The sequence below is a fragment of the Pseudophryne corroboree genome, chromosome 1, assembly GCF_028390025.1.
Source record: "Pseudophryne corroboree isolate aPseCor3 chromosome 1, aPseCor3.hap2, whole genome shotgun sequence".
NCBI classification, from domain to species: domain Eukaryota; kingdom Metazoa; phylum Chordata; class Amphibia; order Anura; family Myobatrachidae; genus Pseudophryne; species Pseudophryne corroboree.
The window spans coordinates 705591594-705608782 of NC_086444.1; the positions used below are offsets into that span (position 1 = coordinate 705591594).

Sequence of the window (17189 nt, forward strand, 5' to 3'; positions counted from 1 at the left end):
TCTGAAGCTTCTTATTGAGACGAGATGCCATCATTCCTACTTGAGGAAATCCCAACGACATGTCACCTCTTCGAAGACTACTTGGAGGAGGTCTCCCCTCTCCTGGATGAAGATCGTGTCTGCTGATTAAGTCTGCCTCTCAGTTGTCCACTCCTGGAACGAACCTCGCCGACAGAGCGCTTGTATGTTTTTCCACCCAGCGGAAAATCCTTGCGGTTTCTGCCATTGCTGTTCTGCTTTTCGTCTGTAGAAAACCGTTGTAAACGGCCCTTAACTCTAGACCGTTTATGTGGTGACAAGTTTCCTAACTTGACCATCTTCTTTGGAAGTTTTAGACGTGGCCCCACCAGTGTGGGCTCCCGCAAGAGAGTCCCAGCATCATGCGGTGGATGTGGCAGAAAACAGAGGATGATCTCTTCTCCTGTGATCTTGAAGAGGTTGCAGACCTCTTCCCTTTTCTCCTTCCTCTACCTGCAAAGAAAGAGGAATCTGTATCTATTGGGCCGAAATGACTGCAACCGACAATGATGTGTCATGATCCGTAGTGAGGGAACATAGGGCAAGAAAGCGGACTTACCAGCGGCAGCTGTCGAGATCAAATTAACTAGGCTGTCACCAAACCAGGCTTCACCTTCATAGGGAAGAGACCCCCCTTCTTCTCGGAGTCAACATCAGCATTGCATTGGTGAATCCACAACGCCCTCCTAGCCGAGACCGCCATGGAATTGGCCCGTGAACCCAGAGTCCTATATCCCTTGCAGTCGCACGAAAGTATGCTGCAGTGTCGTTGATATGATCCAACATAAGGAGTATCCCATCACTCCCCAGGGTATCTACATCGGATGACAAGGTACCCGACCATATTTGCATACTACTACTCCCCCATGCGCATGTAATGTCAGGACTAACTAACGTAGTTGTGGACACATAACTAGAATATAATGTAGCTTCCTGCATACGATCCGCTGGATTTGTGACAGGGCCCCATGCAGAACAGGGGCAACTCCCACATTATTCTGTCCGCGGCGAGAAAAGAAATAAACAATCAGAATCCTCATGAGGATTTGAAACCATCTTGTCAGGGCTGACCCAGACTTTCTCACATAGAGCTCTCAGCACATGAGAAGGAGGAACGATACCTCAGCTTTCATTAATACATATATATATATATATATATATAGAAGTACATATCAGGAGTACTCACCAGTCTTCATAAGCCTTATTTTATTAGTAGCATCAGGAAATCAGCATAGGGGTATCGACGTTTCGGGACACGCAGGTCCCATTGTCAAGATCACAAGCCAGTGTGAGTAACCCACTTTTATACCCATATAGCCCTCCCCTTCATTAGATAACCAGAAACACCTGTGTTATAATCAAAGAATTATATACAAAAGCGCTGAATATACCAGCACAAACAACACTTATCATGACAAGACAACATATATAGACAAACATCACAGTTATATGAAAATCAATGTGTAAACACTCACAGTTATATACTCAGACAGCACAGTAACGCGGTTTGCGTTCCACTTAGAGATGAGCGCCGGAAATTTTTCGGGTTTTGTGTTTTGGTTTTGGGTTCGGTTCCGCGGCCGTGTTTTGGGTTCGACCGCGTTTTGGCAAAACCTCACCGAATTTTTTTTGTCGGATTCGGGTGTGTTTTGGATTCGGGTGTTTTTTTCCAAAAAACCTAAAAAACAGCTTAAATCATAGAATTTGGCGGTCATTTTGATCCCAAAGTATTATTAACCTCAAAAACCATAATTTCCACTCATTTTCAGTCTATTCTGAATACCTCACACCTCACAATATTATTTTTAGTCCTAAAATTTGCACCGAGGTCGCTGTGTGAGTAAGATAAGCGACCCTAGTGGCCGACACAAACACCGGGCCCATCTAGGAGTGGCACTGCAGTGTCACGCAGGATGGCCCTTCCAAAAAACCCTCCCCAAACAGCACATGATGCAAAGAAAAAAAGAGGCGCAATGAGGTAGCTGTGTGAGTAAGATTAGCGACCCTAGTGGCCGACACAAACACCGGGCCCATCTAGGAGTGGCACTGCAGTGTCACGCAGGATGTCCCTTCCAAAAAACCCTCCCCAAACAGCACATGACGCAAAGAAAAAAAGAGGCGCAATGAGGTAGCTGTGTGAGTAAGATAAGCGACCCTAGTGGCCGACACAAACACCGGGCCCATCTAGGAGTGTCACTGCAGTGTCATGCAGGATGTCCCTTCCAAAAAACCCTCCCCAAACAGCACATGACGCAAAGAAAAAAAGAGGCGCAATGAGGTAGCTGTGTGAGTAAGATAAGCGACCCTAGTGGCCGACACAAACACCGGGCCCATCTAGGAGTGGCACTGCAGTGTCACGCAGCATGTCCCTTCCAAAAAACCCTCCCCAAACAGCACATGACGCAAAGAAAAAGAAAAGAAAAAAGAGGTGCAAGATAGAATTGTCCTTGGGCCCTCCCACCCACCCTTATGTTGTATAAACAGGACATGCACACTTTAACCAACCCATCATTTCAGTGACAGGGTCTGCCACACGACTGTGACTGATATGACGGGTTGGTTTGGACCCCCACCAAAAAAGAAGCAATTAATCTCTCCTTGCACAAACTGGCTCTACAGAGGCAAGATGTCCACCTCATCATCATCCTCCGATATATCACCGTGTACATCCCCCTCCTCACAGATTATCAATTCGTCCCCACTGGAATCCACCATCTCAGCTCCCTGTGTACTTTGTGGAGGCAATTGCTGCTGGTCAATGTCTCCACGGAGGAATTGATTATAATTCATTTTAATGAACATCATCTTCTCCACATTTTCTGGATGTAACCTCGTACGCCGATTGCTGACAAGGTGAGCGGCGGCACTAAACACTCTTTCGGAGTACAGACTTGTGGGAGGGCAACTTAGGTAGAATAAAGCCAGTTTGTGCAAGGGCCTCCAAATTGCCTCTTTTTCCTGCCAGTATAAGTACGGACTGTGTGACGTGCCTACTTGGATGCGGTCACTCATATAATCCTCCACCATTCTTTCAATGGGGAGAGAATCATATGCAGTGACAGTAGACGACATGTCCGTAATCGTTGTCAGGTCCTTCAGTCCGGACCAGATGTCAGCATCAGCAGTCGCTCCAGACTGCCCTGCATCACCGCCAGCGGGTGGGCTCGGAATTCTGAGCCTTGTCCTCGCACCCCCAGTTGCGGGAGAATGTGAAGGAGGAGATGTTGTTGACAGGTCGCGTTCCGCTTGACTTGACAATTTACTCACCAGCAGGTGTTTGAACCCCAGCAGACTTGTGTCTGCCGGAAAGAGAGATCCAAGGTAGGCTTTAAATCTAGGATCGAGCACGGTGGCCAAAATGTAGTGCTCTGATTTCAACAGATTGACCACCCGTGAATCCTTGCTAAGCGAATTAAGGGCTCCATCCACAAGTCCCACATGCCTAGCGGAATCGCTCCGTGTTAGCTCCTCCTTCAATGTCTCCAGCTTCTTCTGCAAAAGCCTGATGAGGGGAATGACCTGACTCAGGCTGGCAGTGTCTGAACTGACTTCACGTGTGGCAAGTTCAAAGGGCATCAGAACCTTGCACAACGTTGAAATCATTCTCCACTGCGCTTGAGACAGGTGCATCCCACCTCCTATATCGTGCTCAATTGTATAGGCTTGAATGGCCTTTTGCTGCTCCTCCAACCTCTGAAGCATATACAGGGTTGAATTCCACCTCGTTACCACTTCTTGCTTCAGATGATGGCAGGGCCGGTTCAGTAGTTTTTGGTGGTGCTCCAGTTTTCTGTACGTGGTGCCTGTACGCCGAAAGTGTCCCGCAATTCTTCTGGCCACCGACAGCATCTCTTGCACGCCCCTGTCGTTTTTTTAAAAATTCTGCACCACCAAATTCAAGGTATGTGCAAAACATGGGACGTGCTGGAATTGGCCCAGATTTAATGCACACACAATATTGCTGGCGTTGTCCGATGCCACAAATCCACAGGAGAGTCCAATTGGGGTAAGCCATTCCGCGATGATCTTCCTCAGTTGCCGTAAGAGGTTTTCAGCTGTGTGCGTATTCTGGAAACCGGTGATACAAAGCGTAGCCTGCCTAGGAAAGAGTTGGCGTTTGCGAGATGCTGCTACTGGTGCCGCCGCTGCTGTTCTTGCGGCGGGAGTCCATACATCTACCCAGTGGGCTGTCACAGTCATATAGTCCTGACCCTGCCCTGCTCCACTTTTCCACATGTCCGTGGTTAAGTGGACATTGGGTACAGCTGCATTTTTTAGGACACTGGTGACTCTTTTTCTGAGGTCTGTGTACATTTTCGGTATCGCCTGCCTAGAGAAATGGAACCTAGATGGTATTTGGTACCGGGGACACAGTACCTCCAACAAGTCTCTAGTTGGCTCTGCAGTAATGATGGATACCGGAACCACGTTTCTCACCACCCAGGATGTCAAGGCCTCAGTTATCCGCTTTGCAGTAGGATGACTGCTGTGATATTTCATCTTCCTCGCAAAGGACTGTTGGACAGTCAATTGCTTGGTGGAAGTAGTAAAAGTGGTCTTACGACTTCCCCTCTGGGATGACCATCGACTCCCAGCAGCAACAACAGCAGCGCCAGCAGCAGTAGGCGTTACACGCAAGGATGCATCGGAGGAATCCCAGGCAGGAGAGGACTCGTCAGAATTGCCAGTGACATGGCCTGCAGGACTATTGGCATTCCTGGGGAAGGAGGAAATTGACACTGAGGGAGTTGGTGGGGTGGTTTGCGTGAGCTTGGTTACAAGAGGAAGGGATTTACTGGTCAGTGGACTGCTTCCGCTGTCGGCCCAAGTTTTTGAACTTGTCACTGACTTATTATGAATGCGCTGCAGGTGACGTATAAGGGAGGATGTTCCGAGGTGGTTAACGTCCTTACCCCTACTTATTACAGCTTGACAAAGGGAACACACGGCTTGACACCTGTTGTCCGCATTTCTGGTGAAATACTTCCACACCGAAGAGCTGATTTTTTTGGTATTTTCACCTGGCATGTCAACGGCCATATTCCTACCACGGACAACAGGTGTCTCCCCGGGTGCCTGACTTAAACAAACCACCTCACCATCAGAATCCTCCTGGTCAATTTCCTCCCCAGCGCCAGCAACACCCATATCCTCCTCATCCTGGTGTACTTCAACACTGACATCTTCAATCTGACTATCAGGAACTGGACTGCGGGTGCTCCTTCCATCACTTGCAGGGGGCGTGCAAATGGTGGAAGGCGCATGCTCTTCACGTCCAGTGTTGGGAAGGTCAGGCATCGCAACCGACACAATTGGAGTCGGACTCTCCTTGTGGATTTGGGATTTCGAAGAACGCACAGTTCTTTGCGGTGCTACTGCTTTTGCCAGCTTTAGTCTTTTCATTTTTCTAGCGAGAGGCTGAGTGCTTCCATCCTCATGTGAAGCTGAACCACTAGCCATGAACATAGGCCAGGGCCTCAGCCGTTCCTTGCCACTCCGTGTGGTAAATGGCATATTGGCAAGTTTACGCTTCTCCTCCGACAATTTTATTTTAGGTTTTGGAGTCCTTTTTTTACTGATATTTGGTGTTTTGGATTTGACATGCTCTGTACTATGACATTGGGCATCGGCCTTGGCAGACGACGTTGCTGGCATTTCATCGTCTCGGCCATGACTAGTGGCAGCAGCTTCAGCACGAGGTGGAAGTGGATCTTGATCTTTCCCTAATTTTGGAACCTCAACATTTTTGTTCTCCATATTTTAATAGGCACAACTAAAAGGCACCTCAGGTAAACAATGGAGATGGATGGATTGGATACTAGTATACAATTATGGACGGGCTGCCGAGTGCCGACACAGAGGTAGCCACAGCCGTGAACTACCGCACTGTACTGTGTCTGCTGCTAATATATAGACTGGTTGATAAAGAGATAGTATACTCGTAACTAGTATGTATGTATAAAGAAAGAAAAAAAAACCACGGTTAGGTGGTATATACAATTATGGACGGGCTGCCGAGTGCCGACACAGAGGTAGCCACAGCCGTGAACTACCGCACTGTACTGTGTCTGCTGCTAATATAGACTGGTTGATAAAGAGATAGTATACTCGTAACTAGTATGTATGTATAAAGAAAGAAAAAAAAACCACGGTTAGGTGGTATATACAATTATGGACGGGCTGCCGAGTGCCGACACAGAGGTAGCCACAGCCGTGAACTACCGCACTGTACTGTGTCTGCTGCTAATATATAGACTGGTTGATAAAGAGATAGTATACTCGTAACTAGTATGTATGTATAAAGAAAGAAAAAAAAACCACGGTTAGGTGGTATATACAATTATGGACGGGCTGCCGAGTGCCGACACAGAGGTAGCCACAGCCGTGAACTACCGCACTGTACTGTGTCTGCTGCTAATATAGACTGGTTGATAAAGAGATAGTATACTCGTAACTAGTATGTATGTATAAAGAAAGAAAAAAAAACCACGGTTAGGTGGTATATACAATTATGGACGGGCTGCCGAGTGCCGACACAGAGGTAGCCACAGCCGTGAACTACCGCACTGTACTGTGTCTGCTGCTAATATAGACTGGTTGATAAAGAGATAGTATACTCGTAACTAGTATGACTATAAAGAAAGAAAAAAAAACCACGGTTAGGTGGTATATACAATTATGGACGGGCTGCCGAGTGCCGACACAGAGGTAGCCACAGCCGTGAACTACCGCACTGTACTGTGTCTGCTGCTAATATATAGACTGGTTGATAAAGAGATAGTATACTCGTAACTAGTATGTATGTATAAAGAAAGAAAAAAAAACCACGGTTAGGTGGTATATACAATTATGGACGGGCTGCCGAGTGCCGACACAGAGGTAGCCACAGCCGTGAACTACCGCACTGTACTGTGTCTGCTGCTAATATAGACTGGTTGATAAAGAGATAGTATACTCGTAACTAGTATGTATGTATAAAGAAAGAAAAAAAAACCACGGTTAGGTGGTATATACAATTATGGACGGGCTGCCGAGTGCCGACACAGAGGTAGCCACAGCCGTGAACTACCGCACTGTACTGTGTCTGCTGCTAATATATAGACTGGTTGATAAAGAGATAGTATACTCGTAACTAGTATGTATGTATAAAGAAAGAAAAAAAAACCACGGTTAGGTGGTATATACAATTATGGACGGGCTGCCGAGTGCCGACACAGAGGTAGCCACAGCCGTGAACTACCGCACTGTACTGTGTCTGCTGCTAATATATAGACTGGTTGATAAAGAGATAGTATACTCGTAACTAGTATGTATGTATAAAGAAAGAAAAAAAAACCACGGTTAGGTGGTATATACAATTATGGACGGGCTGCCGAGTGCCGACACAGAGGTAGCCACAGCCGTGAACTACCGCACTGTACTGTGTCTGCTGCTAATATAGACTGGTTGATAAAGAGATAGTATACTCGTAACTAGTATGTATGTATAAAGAAAGAAAAAAAAACCACGGTTAGGTGGTATATACAATTATGGACGGGCTGCCGAGTGCCGACACAGAGGTAGCCACAGCCGTGAACTACCGCACTGTACTGTGTCTGCTGCTAATATAGACTGGTTGATAAAGAGATAGTATACTCGTAACTAGTATGACTATAAAGAAAGAAAAAAAAACCACGGTTAGGTGGTATATACAATTATGGACGGGCTGCCGAGTGCCGACACAGAGGTAGCCACAGCCGTGAACTACCACACTGTACTGTGTCTGCTGCTAATATAGACTGGTTGATAAAGAGATAGTATACTACTAATATTATATATACTGGTGGTCAGGTCACTGGTCACTAGTCACACTGGCAGTGGCACTCCTGCAGCAAAAGTGTGCACTGTTTAATTTTAATATAATATTATGTACTCCTGGCTCCTGCTATAACCTATAACTGGCACTGCAGTGCTCCCCAGTCTCCCCCACAATTATAAGCTGTGTGAGCTGAGCACAGTCAGATATATATATACATTGATGCAGCACACTGGGCTGAGCAGTGCACACAGATATGGTATGTGACTGAGTCACTGTGTGTATCGTTTTTTTCAGGCAGAGAACGGATATATTAAATAAAACAAACAACTGCACTGTCTGGTGGTCACTGTGGTCGTCAGTCACTAAACTCTGCACTCTCTTCTACAGTATCACAGCCTCAGGTCAATCTCTCTCTCTCTCTCTCAACCCTAATCTAAATGGAGAGGACGCCAGCCACGTCCTCTCCCTATCAATCTCAATGCACGTGTGAAAATGGCGGCGACGCGCGGCTCCTTATATAGAATCCGAGTCTCGCGAGAATCCGACAGCGTCATGATGACGTTCGGGCGCGCTCGGGTTAACCGAGCAAGGCGGGAGGATCCGAGTCTGCTCGGACCCGTGAAAAAAACATGAAGTTCGTGCGGGTTCGGATTCAGAGAAACCGAACCCGCTCATCTCTAGTTCCACTGCGCCATACTTCCTGTATTTGGAACGCATCTTCCGGTCACATGACCGGAAGTACATGGTACTACAGAGCAAAGCATCAGGAAACCGTCCCCATGGCAACCCGGTCATTCTAATACCTATCGGGCACTTCAATGTCAAAATATTAACATTCCAATACCAGAAATACATACTTAGATGCCTATAATAGTCAGTAATATAACATTAAATCATATTACAATATTCAACTAGCAAAGTAATATACTGTGTGTACACAATGAATGGAGTACATCATATACCAGATATCCGCATGTGTCAATGTACAGATAATCCCCCCAGGGAAAAGATACATAAAAGCGCACAGTGTTTGAGTGCATATATGTGTGCGTGCACACAAGTGTGCACACACACATACACACACCCCCATCAGCACGCACAGTGCTACATATATACATATATAAATTAATATTTAATTCAGACTACAAAGCATATATCCCAATTAATTCAATTCAATCCCAACTGATGGGGCAGGACACAGACCATATTTCAGACCACAGACCAAAAAACAAAAAAACAGAAAAATAGATAAATGGTGAAAAATAAATAATAAATCAAAAAATCCATTGTATTAATCAAGAAAGATGCCATAATGTATGCCCTCATTCAGACCACAGGGCTGTATCGTGTCTAGTTGGTGGATCCACATTGCTTCACGCCGGAGTAGTAACTTAGCTCTGTCCCCACCCCTAATAAGGGGTGCAACACGGTCAATTATCATGCATTTTAGTGATGCCAGAGTATGGTGAGCCTCATAGAAATGTCTCGCAACTGGTTTATCCGAGTGTCCATCAGTCAATGCAGTCCTGATAGACAAACGGTGATTCGCCATCCTTCCACAGAATGGCCTGATGGTCTTCCCCACATACATCAGGGAGCATGGACATACCAGTATATAGATCACGAAGTCTGAAGTACAGCTCACCCTGTGATGGATTTTAATTCTGCGTCCAGTGTGTGGATGATGAAAGTATTCACCTGATGTCATACTTCTGCATGTCGTGCAGTTTATACAGCGGAAGCAACCAGTTCTCTGTGATCTAAGCCATGATTCATGCCCAGATGTTGGTGACCTAATAGGTTGCATCAGTATATCTTTTAAGTTACGTCCCCTTTTGAAGCTGATTAAAGGCTTATCTGGTAAGTGTTTGGAGAGTGTCGGGTCACTCTTAACCATCGGCCAAAGGTCCTTCACGGCATGCCTTATGGTAGGCCCTGCAGCATCAAATGTCGTAGTAACCACAAATGGAGTTTGTGCTTTTTGTCTCCTCCTCACATTGCCATTGGCAAAGATGTCTAGGGCTCTGTGTAGGCATCTGTTGATAACTTGTTGGCTGTATCCCCGCATGGAGAACCTTTAATAGTGGCGTGGATTGCACGCTTTTTCTCTGCAGTTCTGGTACATTGATTATATGGAGAATTTAGTGTCGGCTGAGTTGCTATTCTCAGCTGAACATGAGTTGCTGGCTTTGACTGATGATGACGCTAATCGGGTTTTCTCTGAGTTTGGTGATTTTGAACATCTACCAGCTGAAAGTGCACTTGACCTGTATCATAAATTGCTTAACTTGCAAAAGAAGGAAGTGGACCTGCTGCTGCATGGGCAGTTTCTTTCCGATTACTATCGTAAAAAACAACTGCCAAGGGGCTTTCGTATAAAGAATATTCCCACAATTGGGAGAAGTAATCCAGCCTTCTGCAGCAGATGTTGCACTGTCCTAAACAAATGCTCCTTTGACCTTCTCCTACTTGTCATTGAGGAGGTTGGGGCTGATCTTAGGAAAATAAGGGCTGATATAGCTATATCACGCACTCAGACAACTGAGATTTTTCAAACTGATACCTCACAGCAGTGGTTAAGCAAGCTTAAGGAGCAGGTAGATAAATATCATAAGGAACTGGTGACGTTCAAGAGAGACAAACTTGTTAAGGTAGAGCGTGATTATAAGGATCATCGTGTTTATAGATGGCTTACGGGAAAACTCTTTCTCCTCTAGGTTCAAAACAAATAGATACCGGTATAATCAGTCTCAGTTTGACAGCTACTCCTCTTCAGAAAGGGAATCTTCAGATTCACAAATAAGCTCTAGACCCCCGTTGCCTAGAGCAAAAACTAGATCTAAGATTAGTGATTTCCCTTTAAACGCAGAAGGCCCCACCTCCGGCGGGGCAAATTCAAAAGAAAATAAAGAAACAAGTGAAGAATCAGAAGAATCGGTAATAAACTTGTCATCATACACCTTAACTAAATCAGAGACGAGTTTACTCTCGAAGGGACTCAATTTTATACCGACTCCCAAATTTGATCAATTTCAGTGGTCAGTCGACAGATTTAAATTAGGTAGGAAACTTAGACTCACTGAAAAGTTCCAGGGTGCAGGGAGAATGGATCGTGCAACTATACCGTTTAAGAAAAGAAGTGTTTACGATCCCCCCTCACAGAATTCCAGTATAAAAACATTTACCAGGCTTCTAGATGTTAATGTTCAGAGTTCACTCAAGAGACAAAAGCATATGAGATATAACTTGAATCCCCTTGAGAGGCGGGCCCTTAAGGATCTCAGAGAGAATTAGTTTGCTCACTATACGCCCTGCAGATAAGAGGGGCGCAGTAGTGGTGTTGAACACTAGGGACTATGATGAAGAGGCTCTTAGACAATTAGCGGATACAAACACTTACAGATTGCTAAGTGGAGATCCGGCCGAGGCCTTCAAAAAACGATTAGATACTGTCCTAGAGACTGAACTGATGAATCGTTGGATTAGTGAGGAGGTGTTGGCCTTTCTCAAGACAGAGTTCCCCATTTGCCCTGTTCTATATCTGTTACCCAAGATTCACAAGACTTTGGTTAAACCACCGGGCCGTCCGATAATATCGGCTCGCAATTCGTTGTTTTCTTCCATTGGACAATATCTTGATAGTTTTCTACAGGTTTGTGTTAAACATACTTTGAGTTATTTACAGGACACGGGTGACTTCTTGAGAATGGCCAACACCTTACCTACATCACAGCATAAGATCTTGGTAACGATGGATGTTACCTCGTTATATACGATTATACCTCTTAATGAGGGTGTAGCGGTGGTTAGGCGGGCGTTAGCTCGTCTACATACCACTCCACCACCTATTGAGTTTCTGATTGAACTTTTGGAACTTACATTGACATGCAATTATTTTCAGTTTGGAGGCCGATACTATCTCCAGACGGCGGGGACAGCGATGGGTAGCAACATAGCACTGGCATACGCAAATTTGTATATGGATGCCACCGAAAACACGCACATCCTCCCGCTGTTTGGGGATAGTATCGGCTTCTATCGTCGTTTTATCGACAATGTTTTCTTTATTTGGTCAGGCAGTGAGACTGCCCTTCTGGAGATGGTTGATTATTTGAACCACCTGGAATCACCTGTGAGGTTTACTATGACATATAGCAGGGAGGAGGTCAATTTTCTAGATGTGACTGTCTATGCCACTGAGATGGGGTATGGGTACAGGCTATATAGGAAGACTACAGACCGTAATACGCTTTTACACTTTGGGAGTTACCACCCTGGTTCTCTCAAACAGAGTTTACCAGTTTCACAATTTCTTCGGGTGCTGCGGAATAATTCTGAACCTGAGAGTTCACAGGCACAATTGGAATAAATGAAACAAAGGTTCTCCATGCAGCGATACAGCCAACAAGTTATCAACAGATGCCTACACAGAGCCCTAGACATCTTTGCCAATGGCAATGTGAGGAGGAGACAAAAAGCACAAACTCCATTTGTGGTTACTACGACATTTGATGCTGCAGGGCCTACCATAAGGCATGCCGTGAAGGACCTTTGGCCGATGGTTAAGAGTGACCCGACACTCTCCAAACACTTACCAGATAAGCCTTTAATCAGCTTCAAAAGGGGACGTAACTTAAAAGATATACTGATGCAACCTATTAGGTCACCAACATCTGGGCATGAATCATGGCTTAGATCACAGAGAACTGGTTGCTTCCGCTGTATAAACTGCACGACATGCAGAAGTATGACATCAGGTGAATACTTTCATCATCCACACACTGGATGCAGAATTAAAATCCATCACAGGGTGAGCTGTACTTCAGACTTCGTGATCTATATACTGGTATGTCCATGCTCCCTGATGTATGTGGGGAAGACCATAAGGCCATTCTGTGAAAGGATGGCGAATCACCGTTTGTCTATCAGGACTGCATTGACTGACGGACACTCGGATAAACCAGTTGCGAGACATTTCTATGAGGCTCACCATACTCTGGCATCACTAAAATGCATGATAATTGACCGTGTTGCACCCCTTATTAGGGGTGGGGACAGAGCTAAGTTACTACTCCGGCGTGAAGCAATGTGGATCCACCAACTAGACACGATACGGCCCTGTGGTCTGAATGAGGGCATACATTATGACATCTTTCTGGATTAATACAATGGATTTTTTGATTTATTATTTATTTTTCACCATTTATCTATTTTTCTGTTTTTTTTGTTTTTGGTCTGTGGTCTGAAATATGAGGTGTGTCCTGCCCCATCAGTTGGGATTGAATTTAATTAATTTGGATATATGCTTTGTAGTCTGAATTAAATATTAATTTATATATGTATATATGTAGCACTGTGCGTGCTGATGGGGGTGTGTGTATGTGTGTGTGCGCACTTGTGTGCACGCACACATATATGCACTCAAACACTGTGCGCTTTTATGTATCTTTTCCCTGGGGGGATTATCTGTACATTGACACATGCGGATATCTGGTATATGATGTACTCCATTCATTGTGTACTCACAGTATATTACTTTGCTAGTTGAATATTGTAATATGATTTAATGTTATATTACTGACTATTATAGGCATCTAAGTATGTATTTCTGGTATTGGAATGTTAATATTTTGACATTGAAGTGCCCGATAGGTATTAGAAAGACCGGGTTGCCATGGGGACGCTTTCCTGATGCTTTGCTCTGTAGTACCATGTACTTCCTGTCATGTGACCGGAAGATGCGTTCCAAATACAGGAAGTATGGCGCAGTGGAACGCAAACCGCGTTACTGTGCTGTCTGAGTATATAACTGTGAGTGTTTACACATTGATTTTAATATAACTGTGATGTATGTCTATATATGTTGTCTTGTCATGATAAGTGTTGTTTGTGCTGGTATATTCAGCACTTTTGTATATAATTCTTTGATTATAACACAGGTGTTTCTGGTTATCTAATGAAGGGGAGGGCTATATGGGTATAAAAGTGGGTTACTCACACTGGCTTGTGATCTTGACAAAGGAACCTGCGTGTCCCGAAACGTCGATACCACTATGCTGATTTCCTGATGCAACTAATAAAATAAGGCTTATGAAGACTGGTGAGTGCTCCTGATATGTACTTCTATATTTGAATGGACTGGTCCTGGTGACACATGCCCATATGGATGCTACCCCAGCAATTGATCTAAAAGGCTAGAGTGTGGACTGTACGAGAATATATATATATATATATATATATATATATATATATACACACACATTGATGATGTACATATATATACACATTGATGAAATCTGAATGACGAAAAGCGTTGGACAACCTGGCAGTGACCTCATACCAAGTTAAGCTAAAATCTTTTTATATTTTTTAACTGGTATTATATTGTATTGTGTATATTGTTTTTATCCCATTTTTTAAAGAGTTGTTTCTGCTCAAATTTTATCTTAATTCCATTTTTATGTCTTAAAATTGTACTTAATAAATGTTTTTATAGATCCACCCTTTCTGATTATTCTTTTAGCACAAATTATATTATATATTATATAGTTTTATCCAACTATTTCTACTGAATCTCTCTTAGACACCACTGGTCGCTATTTCCCCCACCCCCCCTGTGTGTTATTAATTTCGTGCTACAGGGAACCACCATCCCTGTTTTTGGGGGCCAGCTGACGCCCTGCATGAGCCTCTAGGGAGTGTCATTTAATTTCAGGTATATTCATACCTTCGATTCCTAAATTGTTTATTATAGTTGTACACAAGTGGCGCAATATTCTCTCTTTTCTTTATATATACACACATATCCACACATAGACCCTTCTGTCAGGAACAGCCAGAGTCCTCAGTGACGTCTTTAATGTGCACTACGCATGTACTGAATGCTCTTTTTTTTTCTTAGCGGAACTAATCAGGAAACATTATGGTCGACATAGGAAACAGTATCCGTGTCGATATCAGGGAGTAGTAACTGGGCAAAATAAAAATTTTTCGACCCCGAGGGGTCTGAGGGAAATATAGCTATGAACAGGACATCCTCTATAGATATTTCTACGTCTGTGTTTGGGACACAGAGTTATGCAACCTTACTATATATATATATATATATATATATATATATAAACACACATATATACCCTTTCTGATATGCAAATTTATTACCCAGTCAGATATTGGTGGTGCCTACATGGCCACCCACACACGTCTGTGTCCCTAATATCGTTTCCTCTTGGGAAAAACATTCAGCCACCGACGTGTCAACACACATGTACCAAGTACCATCAGGAGCCGGCGGTGCCGACAGAGTCACTCCCACAGCTGTTTGTGGGAGGAGCACTCATCCTCAGATATGCCGACACACGTGTACCAAACACCCACCGACACACCGGGCATATAGGGGACAGACGCACAGTAAAGTCTGTCAGAGAGACACAGAGGAAGATTGCTAGCCCACAACCCAGCGCTAAGGAATGCCCCAGACCTGCAGCGCTTTTATATTAAATATATATATATATTGCACCAACATTTCTGTGCCCCCCCACCCCCGTTTTTGTGAGGAAGGACCAGCATGTCATGCATAGAAAATGGCGCTGAGCTGTGTGAACCGAGAGGACTAAGCCCCGCCCCCTCAATGGCGCGCTTCAGTCCCACTTTTTTTAACTAAATCTTTATACTGGCGGGGGTTAGGACAGTGCCTAGGCACCTATGTCCCCTCTTGCCAGTCTTATTTTTGAGGTTTATATGCTGCCCATGGCGACCCCCGCGCCCTGCACCCTGTAGTGCTGTTGTGTGTGGGAGCATGGCACGCAGCGTGCGATCGCTGTGCGGTACCTCATAAGCCATCACTGAAGTCTTCTTTTCTTCTTCTACTCACCTGTCTTCTGACTTCTGGCTCTACAAGGGGGGTGATGGCCGGCTCTGTGAATGAGCCCCTAGGCGTACCTAGTGATCAAACCTTCAGGAGCTAATGGTGTCCTGTAGCCAAAGAAGCAGAGCCTTGAAACTCACAGAAGTAGGTCTGACTTCTCTCCCCTAAGTCCCACGAAGCAGGGAGACTGTTGCCAGCAGTTCACCCTGAAAATAAAAAACCTAACATAAGTCTTTTCAGAGAAACTCAGTAGAGCTCCTCAGAGTGCATCCACTCTGCATGGGCACAGATCTAAACTGGAGTCTGGAGGAGGGGCATAGAGGGAGGAGCCAGTTCACACCCATTCAAAGTCTTAAAGTGCCCATGTCTCCTGCGGATCCCATCTATACCCCATGGTTTCTTGATGTGACCCCAGCATCCTCTAGGACGTATGAGAAATGATAAGAGTTTAGCTGGAAAAAGCACAGCAAAGAACTGTGCATTCTAAGATGGTATAACAAATCCCCAAGGAGAGTCCAAGTGTGTCGGCGGTTGCGATGCCTGACCTTCCCAACACTGAACGGGAAGAGGTGTCTCCTTCCACCCTTTGCACGCCCTCTGGAAGTAGCACCCACAGTCCAGTTTCTGATATTGAAATTGAAGATGTCACTGTTGAAGTACACCAAGATGAGTATATGGGTGATGCTGGCGCTGAGAAAGAAGTTGAAGATGATGATTCTGATGGTGTTGTGGTTTGTTTAAATCAGGCACCGGGGGAGACACCTGTTGTTCGTGGGATGAAGAAGCCCTTTGTGATGCCTGGGCAAAATGCCAAAAAAGCCACCTCTTCAGTGTGGAATTATTTCTCCACAAAATCCAGACAACAGGTGTCAAGCCGTGTGTTGCCTCTGTCAATCTGTAATAAGTAGGGGTAAGGACGTTAACCACCTAGGAACATCCTCCCTTATACGTCACCTTCAGCGCATTCATCAGAAGTCCGTGTCAAATTGTGAAACTTTGGGTAAGAGTGTAAGCAGCCCACTGACACCTAAATCCCTTCTTCCTTTTGTTCCCAATCTCCTGTAAGCCACACCACCAACTGTCTCAACTTCAACTTCTCCTCAGTCAGAAACGTAAGTAGTCCTGCAGGCCATGTTACTGGCAAGACTGAGGAGTCCTCTCCTAACCGGGATTCCTTCGGAGGATCCTTGAGTGGTACGCCTGCTGTTGCTGCAGTTGCTGTTGTTGCTGCTGGGAGTCGATCGTCATCCCAGAGGGGAAGTCGGAAGACCACTTGTACTACTTTAACTAAGCAATTGACTGTCCAACAGTCCTTTGTGAAGAAGATGAAATATCACAGCAGTCATCCTTTTGCAAAGCGGATAACTGAGGCATTGACAGCTATGTTGGTGTTAGACGTGCATCCGGTATCTGCCATTAGTTCAGTGGGACTTAGAGAATTGTTTGAGGTAGTATGTCCCCGGTACCAAATCCCATCTCGGTTCCACTTCACTAGGCAGACGATAC

At 44.9% G+C, this 17189-nt stretch overlaps 1 protein-coding gene across 3 annotated transcripts in view; it reads left to right on the forward strand.

Annotated features, from left to right (window-relative positions):
- CREB3L3 (cAMP responsive element binding protein 3 like 3) overlaps window positions 1–17189 on the forward strand; it is a 330836-nt gene that overhangs the window by 59275 nt on the left and 254372 nt on the right. The window lies entirely within an intron of this gene.